This window comes from Triturus cristatus, chromosome 4_2 (assembly GCF_964204655.1).
Source record: "Triturus cristatus chromosome 4_2, aTriCri1.1, whole genome shotgun sequence".
In the NCBI taxonomy this organism is placed as follows: Eukaryota; Metazoa; Chordata; class Amphibia; order Caudata; family Salamandridae; genus Triturus; species Triturus cristatus.
The window spans coordinates 383,564,075-383,572,689 of NC_140586.1; positions in this window are offsets into that span (position 1 = coordinate 383,564,075).

The window sequence follows — 8,615 nt, forward strand, 5'->3', positions numbered from 1 at the left end:
TGGATACTGTCAAGTTCTCGTTTCAATGCTTGGCTATAGATGCTGGGGCTTTCTGTAAATCCTTGAGGTGCGCGTGAGAATTTAAAGCTACGTCCATTTAAACTAAATCCGAACAAATATTGGCTTTCCGGATCTATTGGGACACTGAAGAAGGCATTCTTGAGATCGATTACAGTAAAGAATGTCGCTTCGGAATCAATAGCTGTCAGTAATGACGAGATATCTGGGACCACAGGGAATTGTGGCACAATGCATTTGTTTAATTCGCGCAGGTCAATAACCAATCGATATACTGGCGGGGCCTTCGGATCTGTTCGTTTAAGAATCGGTATTATCGGTGAATTACATATATTGGAGTCTGTTTCCACAACTACTCCTTGGGCAATGAGCTCGTCAATGATTTGTAGTAAAGCCACTACAGCATCTGGTGGTAACTTGTATTGTCGCATTCGTGGTAGCACCACTCCTGCCTTTAACGTGACTCGATATGGTGTAATATTCATGCAACCAACATCAGTAGGGCCTTGTGCCCATAGACGTGTAGGTAAAGTCTGTAATCGGGGATCCATGTCTCTAGATACATAGTGACCTTTAAAATCACGTAAAAACAATCTTACTCCTTCCGGAGAACAACATATTATAGCTCCTAGGGCTTTTAACGTTTTTATTCCTAATAGGTTTTCTGGACATGATTTAGTAAGCAATAAATCTGTAGTTCGGGTCAGAGGTCCTATCGTGAGTGGCAGAGGCTGTGACACTTCATTAACAATAGGTTTGCCTGAAAAACCAAGGGAAATATTTTGAGAGCCTGAGAGGGGTGCCCCTGGAACTTCACTACGTTTTATAGTTGTTCGACTTGCCCCTGTATCGAGTAAGAATTTTCTATCCTGACCTAATAATTCACTATGTACATAAGGTCCTTCTTGATCTACAGGAATCTCGATAAGCGGTAAGTCAACTTCCCTCTCTAGGCTGGTTCATGCATAACGCTGATACTCAGGATATTCATACTGTGCAGTCTGATACATTTGTCGTGTTGCGGTTTGTGTGGCAGTAGCAGGCAACGGTGGTGCAGCTGGCACAAACTGTATTGGCTGTTGTGCGGCTGGCATGGCCTGGGAATGCGGCATAGCTCCTTGTTCATTCTGATCTTGTCTATGTGGCCGTGATCTTTCTTGTGTTTTACCTATGGCGATATTATGTTTTAGAACTGGACAATCGTGTACGTAATGACCTGGCTTTTTGCAATAATTGCATGTTCCTTTTACCGGTCCTGCTGAATCGGACTGTGTCGTACCCTTTCTATGTCCTTCAGCCGGTACTGTCTGAGACACTAGCATTTTCATTTTTGTATCTTTCATGCGTCTTTGTTCGTGTTCTTGTTCATCTCTAATTCTATTGTGATGATACTGTAACATTTGTAGCATTTGCGACGGAGTGTTACTTTGCCAGGTACTCTCGAATTTCAATATTCTATTCTTTACTGGAGGTAAAGCATTTTCTACTAATTTTGTCACAAATAAATGTGGATACGACTCACTACTTGTTTTTATACCACTATTTATTCCAAAACATTTTTCAAATCGGGCATAATAGTCACTTGTGTCTTCATCGTGCTTTTGTTTACAGGCCGTGATTGCACCCCAATCTTCCTTTTTCGTAGTTAATAAACGTGGCAGTACTTGTACTAGTAGACCTGGTAATGCTTTGACTTTATCCCCGAGCCCTGAACCAGCAGCTCGGGCCTTTTCTTCCCTTTCTAATGCTGTCCAATCTATCTTTTGGTCTCCCACTTCCCACTCTTTTTCTTTCAGTTTTTCATAAATGCCAGCAGGTAAGAGCACCTTTAATATCGTCATAATATCAGGATAGGTATACTCTCCCATCAGCAACATGTCCTTAATTTCTCGGTGGAAACCCGCTGGGTCTTTGTCATGACTTGGTACTACTTTCTTCATTTCTAACAATTCAATTTTTGATATGGGTGTGTATACAAACACACGGTGAAACTCGTTGTCTTCGCCTTTTATTGGGTGCACTTCTCGTAAGGGATTTTGTCTATCCATATAATACGGCGTTCCTTCTCTGCGGGGCAGCGAGAAAGAATCCGGACTTACAAAAAGGACATACTGTTTACGTGACCCTAATATTTCTTTAATTAACTTGTTACCAGAACCTCTCCATCTGTTCGTGAGTAGTTCCGTTAATATATCAGGTAAAGGACCAGGGTCAGCATGTTGGCTCTTATATAGTATAAGAAGCTGCTGAATCATATAGATTCCAGCTAAACGTTGTTCATCTGTACTAAGGTTAAAAAACGTGTGTGCTACGGTCTCATCACCGTATTTTTCAGGACTGTCAATCCAGTGAACAGCTGATCTGGCTAATTCTTGCTCATCCATGGAATCGAGGAGGTGGTAACCCCTTCGTTCTCGTAGTATTTTATCTGCGGCTTGAAACGAATGTTCAGGAGACTTCAGATTTATTACAGGCGTCGGATACGTTCTGCTATTATTTGGACATACAGAGTGTATGGGATCAGAAAAACATCTAGTATTTTCACAGGATCTTCCTCTGCCTACATATGCTATGGTTTCTGACTGTCTTGCGGAATTCCCTGATTCGGACACTTCATCTTGCTCGAACTCGTCTGTTCCCAATCTCTCTTCATGAATACGCTCTATTTCTTTACGGATTTTTCGGCACATGGCTATTATACAATTTTTCTTATCGTGTCTCCCTTCTGATATATTCTGGCTCCATTTTGTAAGAGTAAGCATTGTATTCGGGTCTACCCCTGGTCGGTCTTGATTTCTGATCACACAGTTTATGAGGAAACGTAGCAGTTCCCCCTGTATCTCTACTTTCTGGAATTCCATAGCTCTGTTAATACATCCTGGATCTCGTCCTGTTTGAACAAAATGATATATGTTATCTAGATGCGTAGTCATTCCTGGTAACCTCGCTAAATACTCTGCGGCTCGCCTGATACGTAATGATGCCAGGACCATTTCATCCTCTTTACCAACCACCGGGTCATATCTACAATTTACAAGGAGTTCTTTAAGCGTACGTTCACTTACGAACTTGGGTGTACGTGAATGTGCTGATTCTTGAAAAACAAGTTTATTTATTCTGGGCGGTGTAAAGGTACTGCTAGCACCTCCCGTGGCCCCATCTGGGGCGTCGGGTGTGAATGGGTTCGTCGAACGTGACACAGCAACTATGGGCGTCGATACCACTGTAGAATCGATTGCGGAGACAGATGCGGAAACAGATGTGCTTGCCGAAGCTTGCGTCGGGACTTGCTGTTGCACGGGGACAGATACCTGATCCTGACGTTGAACCCCTCCGCCAGACGGTCTATGTGGTGTGGGGTTAGCATACTCGGGAGCTGCGTCGTCTAGATATGAGGAAAGAAAAACATCTTCTGCGGTTCTGGGATGCTCTTTTGGATGTACCCTAATTGGAAATAATGGGGGTGGCAAGTCTTTTGGCGTCTCTGGAACAGCCTTAGGTAGTCCTTCGGCTAGGAGGGGGTACATACCACTCATAAGAGCGTTTCTTTGTCTATCTACTTGTTCTGATTTCACTCGGATACCTTCCTCGATTAATAGATTCTCTTGAACTTTATTTGAACTTTCTTTACTCCTCTCTTCCTGTCTACGTGCTTTTTCTGTACGTCTATGAGATTCTTTACGCCATAATTCAACGGCGTCTTTCTGTGACTGTCTGACCTTTCTTTTCCATAACTCTTCTTCCACTTTCATGATGCACTCTGCATCCCAGGTTCCCGCTGCGGGCCACCTTTGACTTTCCGGCAATCCCTTGGTATAATCTACCCATAGATCAAGAAACAATATGGCATCTAAGCCATGCTTATGGTACATGAAATGCCCTGGGGTGTCCCTAGGAGGAATAGGAACTGCTTCTTCGAGCACCCCTTTTCTGGTAGTAATCTGTCTTAACCTCGAGAAGAGCGGCATTTCGACAACTGATCTGATACTTACTCTTGAATTCACTTAATACGGAAAACACAATAATGAACGGTGAACAATGAACAATCATTCATACCACAATATGCAAGACATTTGAACACTTTAAACATTAAACATTAAACATTTTAAAAATGACCGACGATGATGACAGTCTGCATAACTAATCACCAAGCAGAATTCTTGACAAAAACTGAATACTTCGGAATACTTGATATACTGCTAAACAGTACATATACACTGCTAAACAGTGCAGACCGGATTTGTGTACCCAAATCCGTCTTGACCGGCACAACCTATGTGCGCGTCAACACGCCTCCCCGGCGATGGTACTCACCGAGTAGCTCCTTGAAACGGAAGGCCTCAGAGAAAGAACGGGACTCGATGACTGCGGACAGCGGACCTTTTGGACATCGGGACTTCGAAAACCTGGTGGGCCTCTGTATACCTCGGATCTTGCTCTCTCAGCTAGGCTCTGGTCGGGATACTTCGCACTTCTCACCGCCTCGTCTGGGTTGATCGCAGCCTCAGTCGCCCCCGCTTGACCGGAGGGAGCTTACAGGAAATCCTGCTGGTACGCGTTTATGGTCCGTCCAGCTGTGGCAGGAGACCGGGCCTGCAACGCACCGCCGGCGCGTGAGATGAGAAAGTGTCCCTGTTCGGGCGCCATTATGTGGTAAATATTCTTTGTTACCTAATACTGAATTTCATACGGAATCTTAAGTAAAGTTAAATAGCTCAAAATAACAAGAGGCAGAATCCGTGGTATAAGAGGTTTTCTAAATGGGCTTTATTCCATCAAAAATGGCCGACTCGAGTCGCGGCCTTCAGGTTCCGTCACCACGAGGGTTCAGGAAGTGAAGTACAATACTTTATTGACAGACATGTATTTTTATAATAAGTACATTACAATGAAACGAATGTAGAAGGCGTAACATTTGATAAGAAAAGTGACATAACAGGTACGTAATCGAAACTAGGCGTAATAAGGAGCGAAAAGAAACATGATTGGCTCTGGTTATCTTACATAGGTGGATCTATACGATAATACTTAACATAGATGCGTGCGCAGCAGTATGACGTGTGATTGACGTGCAACTAGGGGGTGAAGGAGACTTGACGTTTAGCTTTACATGTGGAGACGAGAAGTCTGGGGGGTCAAGTCAACCTAATCCCAAATCATATCTAACATCCTATGTTTAGAGAACTATGTTATCCACAAGAAGAGACTCTCGGACAGAATCTATTCTATACTGACTGTGTGCGTGTACAAGCGTCTAAGTGTCTATATGAGATGCGAGGGGGTAGGAATATTCCATGGTAACAGGGCTATGAATTACTTGCATGAGGACAGAGAAACCGGGCCTTTTGCTTGGTAACTGGAGGAATGTTTACTTAAGCTACTAGGCAGGAATGCATCGGCTGAGGGGGAAGCAGATAATTCGAAGGTGAAATACAGCTTCTTGGCAGGCAGGCGAAAACTGGCCGAGGCAGGCACCGTTAGCTGCACAGGGAGTAGGACAAAGTTCATGGATACAGATGCGAGCTCAAGCTGAAGCTGTCAGAGACAGAGAGCAGGGAAGGCTTTGAGGACAGAATCGGGCCTACTTGCCTGAACTGTAAAAATAGAGTAATTTAGCCATATAAAGTCGGTGGCCTTTCATACTTAGGAATCGAATATCCAGCCCATCGATGGCGGATCTGACAGAGAACATGTTGACGGTAGACACACATATGTTTGCGTCTTAGAAACTGGAACTGGAGAGAACATACATGTCCTTGTGACATGCACATAGAACCGTTGGGGTCCAAGATAGGGGACATAACTGATTAGGAAAATCCACATTTCCACAAATGTATAGTGCTTTTCCTACACTACAGCTGCGTAAAGGGCCAGAAGAGTTGTCTACAGTGACCATGTGTGTCTGTAACGTTGCCACGGCGCCGACGGCCTTGGGGTCCCTTGAGTCAGCTGTCCATCATAGTGGGGGAAAGAGCGGGAAGACGTTGCCAACCGCTGGTGTGTGTGGCGGGGCTTCCATGCAGTTCACATGCCGCTTGTTTAAAGGGCCAGAGACTGATCAGAGCAGCAGACAAGGAGACAGAACCTCCTGCTGTCAGTAGCTACACGGGGATTGCGCTCGAGAAAGTCATGGGTGCACAGAGCTCCATCAAAGATCACAGCTATTTTTTGACGGTAGATATGGGGAGAAAAGCACACCAGCCCAGCCTCAACCTAGCTCCCGAATGTTTTGTGCTGATTAATGCGTTACTAAATTTGAGCTTCAACTCGGGCCCCTGCTTTATTTATATCTGTACGTGCTTCCTGTTGAGGTTTAATTTTTGTGAAAGGAAAAGACTCAAGGCGACAATTTCCGTTCCCTCGCGGATCGCGGAAATTTCTACATTTTCGCGTTCCGTGCGGAAAGCGAAAATGTCGAATTGTCGCAATTTCCGCGAGCGGAACGGAAATTGTCGCCCACCCCTAGTCCAGGTGATCTCAGTTACCTGTAGCTTGCAGGGAGTCCACTCTTTAATACTTTTGAAGCAAGGTACATCCACAGGGCTCTAGTTCCATAAAATGCAGCAGACGCAGTCAGTCCGAATGCAGTGCTTGATGATGCATATCAAGTTTCCAGCTTGGCAATCTTTTTTCTCTTAGTTTCAACCAGCAGATCTGAGAGGCTTTGCACTTCTCACATATTTTTTCAGTGTTTATTCAGTTAATCTTTTACACAGAATTATCATCATCATCATCAAATACTTTATTAGGGCTTTCCGCCCATAAAAGTACAAAATACAATTCAACACAATCTATACATGAAGTCCAAACAAAAGGGCAAACCACAAAAATAAAAAAAAGCAACCTTACTATTTACTCCAGTGCCGTGCTTTTAATTGACTACCTCCGAAATAGCAACTTGGATACCACACATACAACTACCTGATTAGATTCTGAACAGCAGAGCCGCATGGCAAACTCGAATTTGTGGCAGCCAAGTTGTTTGCACAGTGGAATAATCCACGAATTCCTGGGGCAAATATAGACCAAGCAGAAAGATTTATCAGACGGGGACCTGACATCCGGTGAGAGATCTCTCTTGCCTATTGTTGATTCCACTCCTGATTGAGTGAGACTCACCACTCATTCTGGGGAATATACGATGTTACATCGTGGTCTTCACACCGCAATACCTTTACAACACCGGCATTACAACGCCAGTCATTACAACGACTTGTGCTGGGCGGGGCTGGACTTAGGAATAGTATGATTTACTAGTCCACCATCCCCTTCAAATCCTCCTCAGGTCCCTTCCCGTCTCTTATCCGTTTCCTTCCCACCTAAATCCTACCCTCTTCTTCCCAGCAACAAAAAACAATGCCTCCTGGCATAATTTTCACCCTGTCACGGAACACGAAGTCTGTAACATCATCTCTAAGCTTAAACCATCTTCTCACACCAAAGACCCTATGCATTCTAACCTTGTCCAAGACCTTAAACATATCATCTCCCCACTCTGGCCCACCATTATAAACTCATCCCTGACCACAGGGTGTGTTCCGGCCTCCCTCCAAGTGGGTCAAATCACACCCATCCCCAAAAATCCCTTGGCAGATCCCAACGACCCAAATAACATCCAACCTATCTCTAACCTCCCTCTTCTCTCCAAAGCCCTTGTAAAATGCACCCTGCTCCAACTGGATAATCACATCAACACTTTCGACCTCTTTGACTCACTGCAATCCGGCTTCAGAAAAGGATGCAGCACAGAATCTGCCATGCTCAATATAGAGGACGACATTCATCACTCACTTGACAATGGCGAGTCTTGCCTACTCATTCTCCTTGACCTTTCCGCTGCTTTCAATACAGTTAACCACACTGCCCCACTTCACACTCTTAAAGTCCTCTTTGGCCTCAATGGCCATGTCCTCAACTGGTTCACCTCATTTCTCCAACAAAGAAACCAACAAATCAAAATCGAGAACTGCCTTTCCAACCCCACTCCAATCTCCCTCGGTGTCCCCCAGGGATCCATTGTCTCCCCTGCTCTATTCAACCACTTCATGGAACCCCTCACCCTCATTCTCAAACAAGCAGAAATCAATTACCACCTCTATGACGACTACACTCAACTCTACTATAAGATCAAATCCCACTCTGATGTCCTACACCTCAATGACACCCTGACCAAGATCCAATCATGGTTCCACCACAATCATCTCAAACTCAACCATAAAAAACGAAATCATTCTCTTTTCCCCTAAAAACAACCCACTCCCCATACAAAACTGGATATCTGACCTTAATGCTCTCAACTGCTCTCTCACCACTTCCAATTCATTTAAATCTCTAGGCATCACCATTGACAATGGCCTTACACTTACCTCCCACATAAAAACCAGAGCCAAAGGAGCCCTCTTCACTTACAATCATCTCAAGAAAATTAAACCCTTCATCCCGGCTGATGACTTCAAAAATGTTGTCCAATCGCTGGTCCTGTCGAGAACAGACTATGGTAATGTTATCCTCGCTGGAACACCCAAAGTCCATCTTGCACCACTCAAATCTGTGCTCAACCTAGCTGCTAGACTTATCTCTGACTACAAACGTTTCGA